This window comes from Schistocerca gregaria, unplaced genomic scaffold (genome assembly GCF_023897955.1).
Source record: "Schistocerca gregaria isolate iqSchGreg1 unplaced genomic scaffold, iqSchGreg1.2 ptg000180l, whole genome shotgun sequence".
In the NCBI taxonomy this organism is placed as follows: Eukaryota; Metazoa; Arthropoda; class Insecta; order Orthoptera; family Acrididae; genus Schistocerca; species Schistocerca gregaria.
The window spans coordinates 1,140,632-1,154,657 of record NW_026061730.1 but is presented as its reverse complement, the minus strand read 5'-3'; the positions used below and the strand labels follow the sequence as shown (position 1 = coordinate 1,154,657).

General features: G+C 49.4%; 1 non-coding gene across 1 annotated transcript; it reads left to right on the top strand.

The window, feature by feature from the left end:
* The first annotated feature begins 12,563 nt into the window (after positions 1-12,563).
* On the top strand, positions 12,564-12,637 carry Trnaa-agc (transfer RNA alanine (anticodon AGC)). Its single transcript has one exon. It is a non-coding gene; the product is annotated as a tRNA-Ala (tRNA).
* The last annotated feature ends 1,389 nt before the right edge of the window (positions 12,638-14,026 follow it).

The following is a 14,026-nucleotide window of genomic DNA, read 5'->3' as shown; positions in this document are numbered from 1 at the left end:
ATCAGTGCAATGGGGACGCGGAAACTTGTTGTGTCCCAGTGTTTTGCAGTTGGACGACAAGAGTTTTACACAGTAGCAAAGAGCGAGGCACTGAGTTGGCATGAACAATGGAGAGCACAATGGGGCTCGAGATGTGCTTGTTACCTCAGGTGCTGTGTGATTGTGGACAAGGAGTGAAATGGACCAATTTGTGACCGCCGTTTCAATTTAAGACGTTCAAACCAGACGGAATTTGCATTCGTAATACCAGAGCATCGAAACTACTTGGAACTCTTGTGTATATGAACGTGTCCGCGCCTTTGTATTCTGGTACCTTCGCCGCTACAAACCAACCAACCATCGTGTCCGTGCACATCAGAGTCGCAAAGAATGGAGAATAGCCAGGCTTGGTGGTGTGTGTAGCTGTAGCTCAGTTGGCAGATCGTTCGCTTAGCGTGTGAACGGTCTCGGGTTCAAGCCCCGGCTCCTCCATGTTTTGTGTTCAGTGCATGGTAAGTGTTGGTCGCGGCGAACATAAACGCACGCAAGAAGTTGCAAAACCAGCGTCACAGACTGATACGATGTATACTGTCATAAGGAGAGCAAGATGTAAGTGTGGGGACCGGCTGTTATCGTGGTGTCATCGAGTGCAGATCTGTCTTAGGTATCACGGCTTAACGTCATTGAAGTCTAGAGGTGGACAACACGTTCGTCTTACTCAGAGCGGTGTCTGAACTCTATTTTCGACGTTATGCGTGCCACTTTCATTGTGGCCAACTACGATTCGATACAGAATGCACGAAACCTGAAAGACACCCTCACTGATACATAGAGAGTAGTGTTTGTCTGCGGAATAATGGGAGTGCAAGGGTCTGTGACGTTGATATGACTGTATGTAGCACTACTAGTTATCGGGGGGGTGGGCGTAGCTCAGATGGTAGAGCGCTCGCTTAGCGTGTGGGAGGTACTGGGATCGATACCCAGCGCCTCCAGAATTTTTAACGCACCTACATGAGCACCTTGCCATGCAAGTGGAATAATTCCCAACCGGCAGAGGTGTGTAGGCAGATACAAGCGAACGATTAGCATCCACAATTGCGCCGATTTCACGTAAATCCCTCTGCACGTTCCCATTCTTTGCGTGCAGTCGGCTGCTACTGGTGTTGCTGGTTGTGACTGCTGATAACAGATGCCGTAGCAATCAATTCATGGAGTGAGTTGTATGTTTTGCGATAGTCTGTCTCTGACAAGGAAGCACAGGTGATATAGGTGCGAACACAGGAAGCTTGCAGCCCCTCGCTGCCTGCAGACACAGAGCAGCCACACTAGAAGAGCGGCCTAAGCCGTAGGCGAAATGTGCTCATTCGCTTTGGCGCGACGTCGAACTATAAATAAGGCTGTCACTAGCGTGAGCGTCGTGTAAAGTCGGAAAAGTCATCTGCATGGGTGATTGTCAAGTTTGGGGAGCGTTTCGTAGTACGATCAGTGCAATGGGGACGCGGAAACTTGTTGTGTCCCAGTGTTTTGCAGTTGGACGACAAGAGTTTTACACAGTAGCAAAGAGCGAGGCACTGAGTTGGCATGAACAATGGAGAGCACAATGGGGCTCGAGATGTGCTTGTTACCTCAGGTGCTGTGTGATTGTGGACAAGGAGTGAAATGGACCAATTTGTGACCGCCGTTTCAATTTAAGACGTTCAAACCAGACGGAATTTGCATTCGTAATACCAGAGCATCGAAACTACTTGGAACTCTTGTGTATATGAACGTGTCCGCGCCTTTGTATTCTGGTACCTTCGCCGCTACAAACCAACCAACCATCGTGTCCGTGCACATCAGAGTCGCAAAGAATGGAGAATAGCCAGGCTTGGTGGTGTGTGTAGCTGTAGCTCAGTTGGCAGATCGTTCGCTTAGCGTGTGAACGGTCTCGGGTTCAAGCCCCGGCTCCTCCATGTTTTGTGTTCAGTGCATGGTAAGTGTTGGTCGCGGCGAACATAAACGCACGCAAGAAGTTGCAAAACCAGCGTCACAGACTGATACGATGTATACTGTCATAAGGAGAGCAAGATGTAAGTGTGGGGACCGGCTGTTATCGTGGTGTCATCGAGTGCAGATCTGTCTTAGGTATCACGGCTTAACGTCATTGAAGTCTAGAGGTGGACAACACGTTCGTCTTACTCAGAGCGGTGTCTGAACTCTATTTTCGACGTTATGCGTGCCACTTTCATTGTGGCCAACTACGCTTCGATACAGAATGCACGAAACCTGAAAGACACCCTCACTGATACATAGAGAGTAGTGTTTGTCTGCGGAATAATGGGAGTGCAAGGGTCTGTGACGTTGATATGACTGTATGTAGCACTACTAGTTATCGGGGGGGTGGGCTTAGCTCAGATGGTAGAGCGCTCGCTTAGCGTGCGAGAGGTACTGGGATCGATACCCAGCGCCTCCAGAATTTTTAACGCACCTACATGAGCACCTTGCCATGCAAGTGGAATAATTCCCAACCGGCAGAGGTGTGTAGGCAGATACAAGCGAACGATTAGCATCCACAATTGCGCCGATTTCACGTAAATCCCTCTGCACGTTCCCATTCTTTGCGTGCAGTCGGTGCTACTGGTATTGCTGGTTGTGACTGCTGATAACAGATGCCGTAGCAATCAATTCATGGAGTGAGTTGTATGTTTTGCGATAGTCTGTCTCTGACAAGGAAGCACAGGTGATATAGGTGCGAACACAGGAAGCTTGCAGCCCCTCGCTGCCTGCAGACACAGAGCAGCCACACTAGAAGAGCGGCCTAAGCCGTAGGCGAAATGTGCTCATTCGCTTTGGCGCGACGTCGAACTATAAATAAGGCTGTCACTAGCGTGAGCGTCGTGTAAAGTCGGAAAAGTCATCTGCATGGGTGATTGCCAAGTTTGGGGAGCGTTTCGTAGTACGATCAGTGCAATGGGGACGCGGAAACTTGTTGTGTCCCAGTGTTTTGCAGTTGGACGACAAGAGTTTTACACAGTAGCAAAGAGCGAGGCACTGAGTTGGCATGAACAATGGAGAGCACAATGGGGCTCGAGATGTGCTTGTTACCTCAGGTGCTGTGTGATTGTGGACAAGGAGTGAAATGGACCAATTTGTGACCGCCCTTTCAATTTAAGACGTTCAAAACAGACGGAATTTGCATTCGTAATACCAGAGCATCGAAACTACTTGGAACTCTTGTGTATATGAACGTGTCCGCGCCTTTGTATTCTGGTACCTTCGCCGCTACAAACCAACCAACCATCGTGTCCGTGCACATCAGAGTCGCAAAGAATGGAGAATAGCCAGGCTTGGTGGTGTGTGTAGCTGTAGCTCAGTTGGCAGATCGTTCCCTTAGCGTGTGAACGGTCTCGGGTTCAAGCCCCGGCTCCTCCATGTTTTGTGTTCAGTGCATGGTAAGTGTTGGTCGCGGCGAACATAAACGCACGCAAGAAGTTGCAAAACCAGCGTCACAGACTGATACGATGTATACTGTCATAAGGAGAGCAAGATGTAAGTGTGGGGACCGGCTGTTATCGTGGTGTCATCGAGTGCAGATCTGTCTTAGGTATCACGGCTTAACGTCATTGAAGTCTAGAGGTGGACAACACGTTCGTCTTACTCAGAGCGGTGTCTGAACTCTATTTTCGACGTTATGCGTTCCACTTTCATTGTGGCCAACTACGATTCGATACAGAATGCACGAAACCTGAAAGACACCCTCACTGATACATAGAGAGTAGTGTTTGTCTGCGGAATAATGGGAGTGCAAGGGTCTGTGACGTTGATATGACTGTATGTAGCACTACTAGTTATCGGGGGGGTGGGCTTAGCTCAGATGGTAGAGCGCTCGCTTAGCGTGCGAGAGGTACTGGGATCGATACCCAGCGCCTCCAGAATTTTTAACGCACCTACATGAGCACCTTGCCATGCAAGTGGAATAATTCCCAACCGGCAGAGGTGTGTAGGCAGATACAAGCGAACGATTAGCATCCACAATTGCGCCGATTTCACGTAAATCCCTCTGCACGTTCCCATTCTTTGCGTGCAGTCGGTGCTACTGGTATTGCTGGTTGTGACTGCTGATAACAGATGCCGTAGCAATCAATTCATGGAGTGAGTTGTATGTTTTGCGATAGTCTGTCTCTGACAAGGAAGCACAGGTGATATAGGTGCGAACACAGGAAGCTTGCAGCCCCTCGCTGCCTGCAGACACAGAGCAGCCACACTAGAAGAGCGGCCTAAGCCGTAGGCGAAATGTGCTCATTCGCTTTGGCGCGACGTCGAACTATAAATAAGGCTGTCACTAGCGTGAGCGTCGTGTAAAGTCGGAAAAGTCATCTGCATGGGTGATTGCCAAGTTTGGGGAGCGTTTCGTAGTACGATCAGTGCAATGGGGACGCGGAAACTTGTTGTGTCCCAGTGTTTTGCAGTTGGACGACAAGAGTTTTACACAGTAGCAAAGAGCGAGGCACTGAGTTGGCATGAACAATGGAGAGCACAATGGGGCTCGAGATGTGCTTGTTACCTCAGGTGCTGTGTGATTGTGGACAAGGAGTGAAATGGACCAATTTGTGACCGCCGTTTCAATTTAAGACGTTCAAACCAGACGGAATTTGCATTCGTAATACCAGAGCATCGAAACTACTTGGAACTCTTGTGTATATGAACGTGTCCGCGCCTTTGTATTCTGGTACCTTCGCCGCTACAAACCAACCAACCATCGTGTCCGTGCACATCAGAGTCGCAAAGAATGGAGAATAGCCAGGCTTGGTGGTGTGTGTAGCTGTAGCTCAGTTGGCAGATCGTTCGCTTAGCGTGTGAACGGTCTCGGGTTCAAGCCCCGGCTCCTCCATGTTTTGTGTTCAGTGCATGGTAAGTGTTGGTCGCGGCGAACATAAACGCACGCAAGAAGTTGCAAAACCAGCGTCACAGACTGATACGATGTATACTGTCATAAGGAGAGCAAGATGTAAGTGTGGGGACCGGCTGTTATCGTGGTGTCATCGAGTGCAGATCTGTCTTAGGTATCACGGCTTAACGTCATTGAAGTCTAGAGGTGGACAACACGTTCGTCTTACTCAGAGCGGTGTCTGAACTCTATTTTCGACGTTATGCGTGCCACTTTCATTGTGGCCAACTACGATTCGATACAGAATGCACGAAACCTGAAAGACACCCTCACTGATACATAGAGAGTAGTGTTTGTCTGCGGAATAATGGGAGTGCAAGGGTCTGTGACGTTGATATGACTGTATGTAGCACTACTAGTTATCGGGGGGGTGGGCGTAGCTCAGATGGTAGAGCGCTCGCTTAGCGTGTGAGAGGTACTGGGATCGATACCCAGCGCCTCCAGAATTTTTAACGCACCTACATGAGCACCTTGCCATGCAAGTGGAATAATTCCCAACCGGCAGAGGTGTGTAGGCAGATACAAGCGAACGATTAGCATCCACAATTGCGCCGATTTCACGTAAATCCCTCTGCACGTTCCCATTCTTTGCGTGCAGTCGGCTGCTACTGGTGTTGCTGGTTGTGACTGCTGATAACAGATGCCGTAGCAATCAATTCATGGAGTGAGTTGTATGTTTTGCGATAGTCTGACTCTGACAAGGAAGCACAGGTGATATAGGTGCGAACACAGGAAGCTTGCAGCCCCTCGCTGCCTGCAGACACAGAGCAGCCACACTAGAAGAGCGGCCTAAGCCGTAGGCGAAATGTGCTCATTCGCTTTGGCGCGACGTCGAACTATAAATAAGGCTGTCACTAGCGTGAGCGTCGTGTAAAGTCGGAAAAGTCATCTGCATGGGTGATTGCCAAGTTTGGGGAGCGTTTCGTAGTACGATCAGTGCAATGGGGACGCGGAAACTTGTTGTGTCCCAGTGTTTTGCAGTTGGACGACAAGAGTTTTACACAGTAGCAAAGAGCGAGGCACTGAGTTGGCATGAACAATGGAGAGCACAATGGGGCTCGAGATGTGCTTGTTACCTCAGGTGCTGTGTGATTGTGGACAAGGAGTGAAATGGACCAATTTGTGACCGCCCTTTCAATTTAAGACGTTCAAACCAGACGGAATTTGCATTCGTAATACCAGAGCATCGAAACTACTTGGAACTCTTGTGTATATGAACGTGTCCGCGCCTTTGTATTCTGGTACCTTCGCCGCTACAAACCAACCAACCATCGTGTCCGTGCACATCAGAGTCGCAAAGAATGGAGAATAGCCAGGCTTGGTGGTGTGTGTAGCTGTAGCTCAGTTGGCAGATCGTTCGCTTAGCGTGTGAACGGTCTCGGGTTCAAGCCCCGGCTCCTCCATGTTTTGTGTTCAGTGCATGGTAAGTGTTGGTCGCGGCGAACATAAACGCACGCAAGAAGTTGCAAAACCAGCGTCACAGACTGATACGATGTATACTGTCATAAGGAGAGCAAGATGTAAGTGTGGGGACCGGCTGTTATCGTGGTGTCATCGAGTGCAGATCTGTCTTAGGTATCACGGCTTAACGTCATTGAAGTCTAGAGGTGGACAACACGTTCGTCTTACTCAGAGCGGTGTCTGAACTCTATTTTCGACGTTATGCGTGCCACTTTCATTGTGGCCAACTACGATTCGATACAGAATGCACGAAACCTGAAAGACACCCTCACTGATACATAGAGAGTAGTGTTTGTCTGCGGAATAATGGGAGTGCAAGGGTCTGTGACGTTGATATGACTGTATGTAGCACTACTAGTTATCGGGGGGGTGGGCGTAGCTCAGATGGTAGAGCGCTCGCTTAGCGTGTGAGAGGTACTGGGATCGATACCCAGCGCCTCCAGAATTTTTAACGCACCTACATGAGCACCTTGCCATGCAAGTGGAATAATTCCCAACCGGCAGAGGTGTGTAGGCAGATACAAGCGAACGATTAGCATCCACAATTGCGCCGATTTCACGTAAATCCCTCTGCACGTTCCCATTCTTTGCGTGCAGTCGGCTGCTACTGGTGTTGCTGGTTGTGACTGCTGATAACAGATGCCGTAGCAATCAATTCATGGAGTGAGTTGTATGTTTTGCGATAGTCTGTCTCTGACAAGGAAGCACAGGTGATATAGGTGCGAACACAGGAAGCTTGCAGCCCCTCGCTGCCTGCAGACACAGAGCAGCCACACTAGAAGAGCGGCCTAAGCCGTAGGCGAAATGTGCTCATTCGCTTTGGCGCGACGTCGAACTATAAATAAGGCTGTCACTAGCGTGAGCGTCGTGTAAAGTCGGAAAAGTCATCTGCATGGGTGATTGCCAAGTTTGGGGAGCGTTTCGTAGTACGATCAGTGCAATGGGGACGCGGAAACTTGTTGTGTCCCAGTGTTTTGCAGTTGGACGACAAGAGTTTTACACAGTAGCAAAGAGCGAGGCACTGAGTTGGCATGAACAATGGAGAGCACAATGGGGCTCGAGATGTGCTTGTTACCTCAGGTGCTGTGTGATTGTGGACAAGGAGTGAAATGGACCAATTTGTGACCGCCCTTTCAATTTAAGACGTTCAAAACAGACGGAATTTGCATTCGTAATACCAGAGCATCGAAACTACTTGGAACTCTTGTGTATATGAACGTGTCCGCGCCTTTGTATTCTGGTACCTTCGCCGCTACAAACCAACCAACCATCGTGTCCGTGCACATCAGAGTCGCAAAGAATGGAGAATAGCCAGGCTTGGTGGTGTGTGTAGCTGTAGCTCAGTTGGCAGATCGTTCGCTTAGCGTGTGAACGGTCTCGGGTTCAAGCCACGGCTCCTCCATGTTTTGTGTTCAGTGCATGGTAAGTGTTGGTCGCGGCGAACATAAACGCACGCAAGAAGTTGCAAAACCAGCGTCACAGACTGATACGATGTATACTGTCATAAGGAGAGCAAGATGTAAGTGTGGGGACCGGCTGTTATCGTGGTGTCATCGAGTGCAGATCTGTCTTAGGTATCACGGCTTAACGTCATTGAAGTCTAGAGGTGGACAACACGTTCGTCTTACTCAGAGCGGTGTCTGAACTCTATTTTCGACGTTATGCGTGCCACTTTCATTGTGGCCAACTACGATTCGATACAGAATGCACGAAACCTGAAAGACACCCTCACTGATACATAGAGAGTAGTGTTTGTCTGCGGAATAATGGGAGTGCAAGGGTCTGTGACGTTGATATGACTGTATGTAGCACTACTAGTTATCGGGGGGGTGGGCTTAGCTCAGATGGTAGAGCGCTCGCTTAGCGTGCGAGAGGTACTGGGATCGATACCCAGCGCCTCCAGAATTTTTAACGCACCTACATGAGCACCTTGCCATGCAAGTGGAATAATTCCCAACCGGCAGAGGTGTGTAGGCAGATACAAGCGAACGATTAGCATCCACAATTGCGCCGATTTCACGTAAATCCCTCTGCACGTTCCCATTCTTTGCGTGCAGTCGGTGCTACTGGTATTGCTGGTTGTGACTGCTGATAACAGATGCCGTAGCAATCAATTCATGGAGTGAGTTGTATGTTTTGCGATAGTCTGTCTCTGACAAGGAAGCACAGGTGATATAGGTGCGAACACAGGAAGCTTGCAGCCCCTCGCTGCCTGCAGACACAGAGCAGCCACACTAGAAGAGCGGCCTAAGCCGTAGGCGAAATGTGCTCATTCGCTTTGGCGCGACGTCGAACTATAAATAAGGCTGTCACTAGCGTGAGCGTCGTGTAAAGTCGGAAAAGTCATCTGCATGGGTGATTGCCAAGTTTGGGGAGCGTTTCGTAGTACGATCAGTGCAATGGGGACGCGGAAACTTGTTGTGTCCCAGTGTTTTGCAGTTGGACGACAAGAGTTTTACACAGTAGCAAAGAGCGAGGCACTGAGTTGGCATGAACAATGGAGAGCACAATGGGGCTCGAGATGTGCTTGTTACCTCAGGTGCTGTGTGATTGTGGACAAGGAGTGAAATGGACCAATTTGTGACCGCCCTTTCAATTTAAGACGTTCAAAACAGACGGAATTTGCATTCGTAATACCAGAGCATCGAAACTACTTGGAACTCTTGTGTATATGAACGTGTCCGCGCCTTTGTATTCTGGTACCTTCGCCGCTACAAACCAACCAACCATCGTGTCCGTGCACATCAGAGTCGCAAAGAATGGAGAATAGCCAGGCTTGGTGGTGTGTGTAGCTGTAGCTCAGTTGGCAGATCGTTCGCTTAGCGTGTGAACGGTCTCGGGTTCAAGCCCCGGCTCCTCCATGTTTTGTGTTCAGTGCATGGTAAGTGTTGGTCGCGGCGAACATAAACGCACGCAAGAAGTTGCAAAACCAGCGTCACAGACTGATACGATGTATACTGTCATAAGGAGAGCAAGATGTAAGTGTGGGGACCGGCTGTTATCGTGGTGTCATCGAGTGCAGATCTGTCTTAGGTATCACGGCTTAACGTCATTGAAGTCTAGAGGTGGACAACACGTTCGTCTTACTCAGAGCGGTGTCTGAACTCTATTTTCGACGTTATGCGTGCCACTTTCATTGTGGCCAACTACGATTCGATACAGAATGCACGAAACCTGAAAGACACCCTCACTGATACATAGAGAGTAGTGTTTGTCTGCGGAATAATGGGAGTGCAAGGGTCTGTGACGTTGATATGACTGTATGTAGCACTACTAGTTATCGGGGGGGTGGGCTTAGTTCAGATGGTAGAGCGCTCGCTTAGCGTGCGAGAGGTACTGGGATCGATACCCAGCGCCTCCAGAATTTTTAACGCACCTACATGAGCACCTTGCCATGCAAGTGGAATAATTCCCAACCGGCAGAGGTGTGTAGGCAGATACAAGCGAACGATTAGCATCCACAATTGCGCCGATTTCACGTAAATCCCTCTGCACGTTCCCATTCTTTGCGTGCAGTCGGTGCTACTGGTATTGCTGGTTGTGACTGCTGATAACAGATGCCGTAGCAATCAATTCATGGAGTGAGTTGTATGTTTTGCGATAGTCTGTCTCTGACAAGGAAGCACAGGTGATATAGGTGCGAACACAGGAAGCTTGCAGCCCCTCGCTGCCTGCAGACACAGAGCAGCCACACTAGAAGAGCGGCCTAAGCCGTAGGCGAAATGTGCTCATTCGCTTTGGCGCGACGTCGAACTATAAATAAGGCTGTCACTAGCGTGAGCGTCGTGTAAAGTCGGAAAAGTCATCTGCATGGGTGATTGCCAAGTTTGGGGAGCGTTTCGTAGTACGATCAGTGCAATGGGGACGCGGAAACTTGTTGTGTCCCAGTGTTTTGCAGTTGGACGACAAGAGTTTTACACAGTAGCAAAGAGCGAGGCACTGAGTTGGCATGAACAATGGAGAGCACAATGGGGCTCGAGATGTGCTTGTTACCTCAGGTGCTGCGTGATTGTGGACAAGGAGTGAAATGGACCAATTTGTGACCGCCCTTTCAATTTAAGACGTTCAAAACAGACGGAATTAGCATTCGTAATACCAGAGCATCGAAACTACTTGGAACTCTTGTGTATATGAACGTGTCCGCGCCTTTGTATTCTGGTACCTTCGCCGCTACAAACCAACCAACCATCGTGTCCGTGCACATCAGAGTCGCAAAGAATGGAGAATAGCCAGGCTTGGTCGTGTGTGTAGCTGTAGCTCAGTTGGCAGATCGTTCGCTTAGCGTGTGAACGGTCTCGGGTTCAAGCCCCGGCTCCTCCATGTTTTGTGTTCAGTGCATGGTAAGTGTTGGTCGCGGCGAACATAAACGCACGCAAGAAGTTGCAAAACCAGCGTCACAGACTGATACGATGTATACTGTCATAAGGAGAGCAAGATGTAAGTGTGGGGACCGGCTGTTATCGTGGTGTCATCGAGTGCAGATCTGTCTTAGGTATCACGGCTTAACGTCATTGAAGTCTAGAGGTGGACAACACGTTCGTCTTACTCAGAGCGGTGTCTGAACTCTATTTTCGACGTTATGCGTGCCACTTTCATTGTGGCCAACTACGATTCGATACAGAATGCACGAAACCTGAAAGACACCCTCACTGATACATAGAGAGTAGTGTTTGTCTGCGGAATAATGGGAGTGCAAGGGTCTGTGACGTTGATATGACTGTATGTAGCACTACTAGTTATCGGGGGGGTGGGCTTAGCTCAGATGGTAGAGCGCTCGCTTAGCGTGCGAGAGGTACTGGGATCGATACCCAGCGCCTCCAGAATTTTTAACGCACCTACATGAGCACCTTGCCATGCAAGTGGAATAATTCCCAACCGGCAGAGGTGTGTAGGCAGATACAAGCGAACGATTAGCATCCACAATTGCGCCGATTTCACGTAAATCCCTCTGCACGTTCCCATTCTTTGCGTGCAGTCGGTGCTACTGGTATTGCTGGTTGTGACTGCTGATAACAGATGCCGTAGCAATCAATTCATGGAGTGTTTTGCGATAGTCTGTCTCTGACAAGGAAGCACAGGTGATATAGGTGCGAACACAGGAAGCTTGCAGCCCCTCGCTGCCTGCAGACACAGAGCAGCCACACTAGAAGAGCGGCCTAAGCCGTAGGCGAAATGTGCTCATTCGCTTTGGCGCGACGTCGAACTATAAATAAGGCTGTCACTAGCGTGAGCGTCGTGTAAAGTCGGAAAAGTCATCTGCATGGGTGATTGCCAAGTTTGGGGAGCGTTTCGTAGTACGATCAGTGCAATGGGGACGCGGAAACTTGTTGTGTCGCAGTGTTTTGCAGTTGGACGACAAGAGTTTTACACAGTAGCAAAGAGCGAGGCACTGAGTTGGCATGAACAATGGAGGGCACAATGGGGCTCGAGATGTGCTTGTTACCTCAGGTGCTGTGTGATTGTGGACAAGGGGTGAAATGGACCAATTTGTGACCGCCCTTTCAATTTAAGACGTTCAAAACAGACGGAATTTGCATTCGTAATACCAGAGCATCGAAACTACTTGGAACTCTTGTGTATATGAACGTGTCCGCGCCTTTGTATTCTGGTACCTTCGCCGCTACAAACCAACCAACCATCGTGTCCGTGCACATCAGAGTCGCAAAGAATGGAGAATAGCCAGGCTTGGTGGTGTGTGTAGCTGTAGCTCAGTTGGCAGATCGTTCGCTTAGCGTGTGAACGGTCTCGGGTTCAAGCCCCGGCTCCTCCATGTTTTGTGTTCAGTGCATGGTAAGTGTTGGTCGCGGCGAACATAAACGCACGCAAGAAGTTGCAAAACCAGCGTCACAGACTGATACGATGTATACTGTCATAAGGAGAGCAAGATGTAAGTGTGGGGACCGGCTGTTATCGTGGTGTCATCGAGTGCAGATCTGTCTTAGGTATCACGGCTTAACGTCATTGAAGTCTAGAGGTGGACAACACGTTCGTCTTACTCAGAGCGGTGTCTGAACTCTATTTTCGACGTTATGCGTGCCACTTTCATTGTGGCCAACTACGATTCGATACAGAATGCACGAAACCTGAAAGACACCCTCACTGATACATAGAGAGTAGTGTTTGTCTGCGGAATAATGGGAGTGCAAGGGTCTGTGACGTTGATATGACTGTATGTAGCACTACTAGTTATCGGGGGGGTGGGCGTAGCTCAGATGGTAGAGCGCTCGCTTAGCGTGCGAGAGGTACTGGGATCGATACCCAGCGCCTCCAGAATTTTTAACGCACCTACATGAGCACCTTGCCATGCAAGTGGAATAATTCCCAACCGGCAGAGGTGTGTAGGCAGATACAAGTGAACGATTAGCATCCACAATTGCGCCGATTTCACGTAAATCCCTCTGCACGTTCCCATTCTTTGCGTGCAGTCGGCTGCTACTGGTGTTGCTGGTTGTGACTGCTGATAACAGATGCCGTAGCAATCAATTCATGGAGTGAGTTGTATGTTTTGCGATAGTCTGTCTCTGACAAGGAAGCACAGGTGATATAGGTGCGAACACAGGAAGCTTGCAGCCCCTCGCTGCCTGCAGACACAGAGCAGCCACACTAGAAGAGCGGCCTAAGCCGTAGGCGAAATGTGCTCATTCGCTTTGGCGCGACGTCGAACTATAAATAAGGCTGTCACTAGCGTGAGCGTCGTGTAAAGTCGGAAAAGTCATCTGCATGGGTGATTGCCAAGTTTGGGGAGCGTTTCGTAGTACGATCAGTGCAATGGGGACGCGGAAACTTGTTGTGTCCCAGTGTTTTGCAGTTGGACGACAAGAGTTTTACACAGTAGCAAAGAGCGAGGCACTGAGTTGGCATGAACAATGGAGGGCACAATGGGGCTCGAGATGTGCTTGTTACCTCAGGTGCTGTGTGATTGTGGACAAGGAGTGAAATGGACCAATTTGTGACCGCCGTTTCAATTTAAGACGTTCAAACCAGACGGAATTTGCATTCGTAATACCAGAGCATCGAAACTACTTGGAACTCTTGTGTATATGAACGTGTCCGCGCCTTTGTATTCTGGTACCTTCGCCGCTACAAACCAACCAACCATCGTGTCCGTGCACATCAGAGTCGCAAAGAATGGAGAATAGCCAGGCTTGGTCGTGTGTGTAGCTGTAGCTCAGTTGGCAGATCGTTCGCTTAGCGTGTGAACGGTCTCGGGTTCAAGCCCCGGCTCCTCCATGTTTTGTGTTCAGTGCATGGTAAGTGTTGGTCGCGGCGAACATAAACGCACGCAAGAAGTTGCAAAACCAGCGTCACAGACTGATACGATGTATACTGTCATAAGGAGAGCAAGATGTAAGTGTGGGGACCGGCTGTTATCGTGGTGTCATCGAGTGCAGATCTGTCTTAGGTATCACGGCTTAACGTCATTGAAGTCTAGAGGTGGACAACACGTTCGTCTTACTCAGAGCGGTGTCTGAACTCTATTTTCGACGTTATGCGTGCCACTTTCATTGTGGCCAACTACGATTCGATACAGAATGCACGAAACCTGAAAGATACCCTCACTGATACATAGAGAGTAGTGTTTGTCTGCGGAATAATGGGAGTGCAAGGGTCTGTGACGTTGATATGACTGTATGTAGCACTACTAGTTATCGGGGGGGG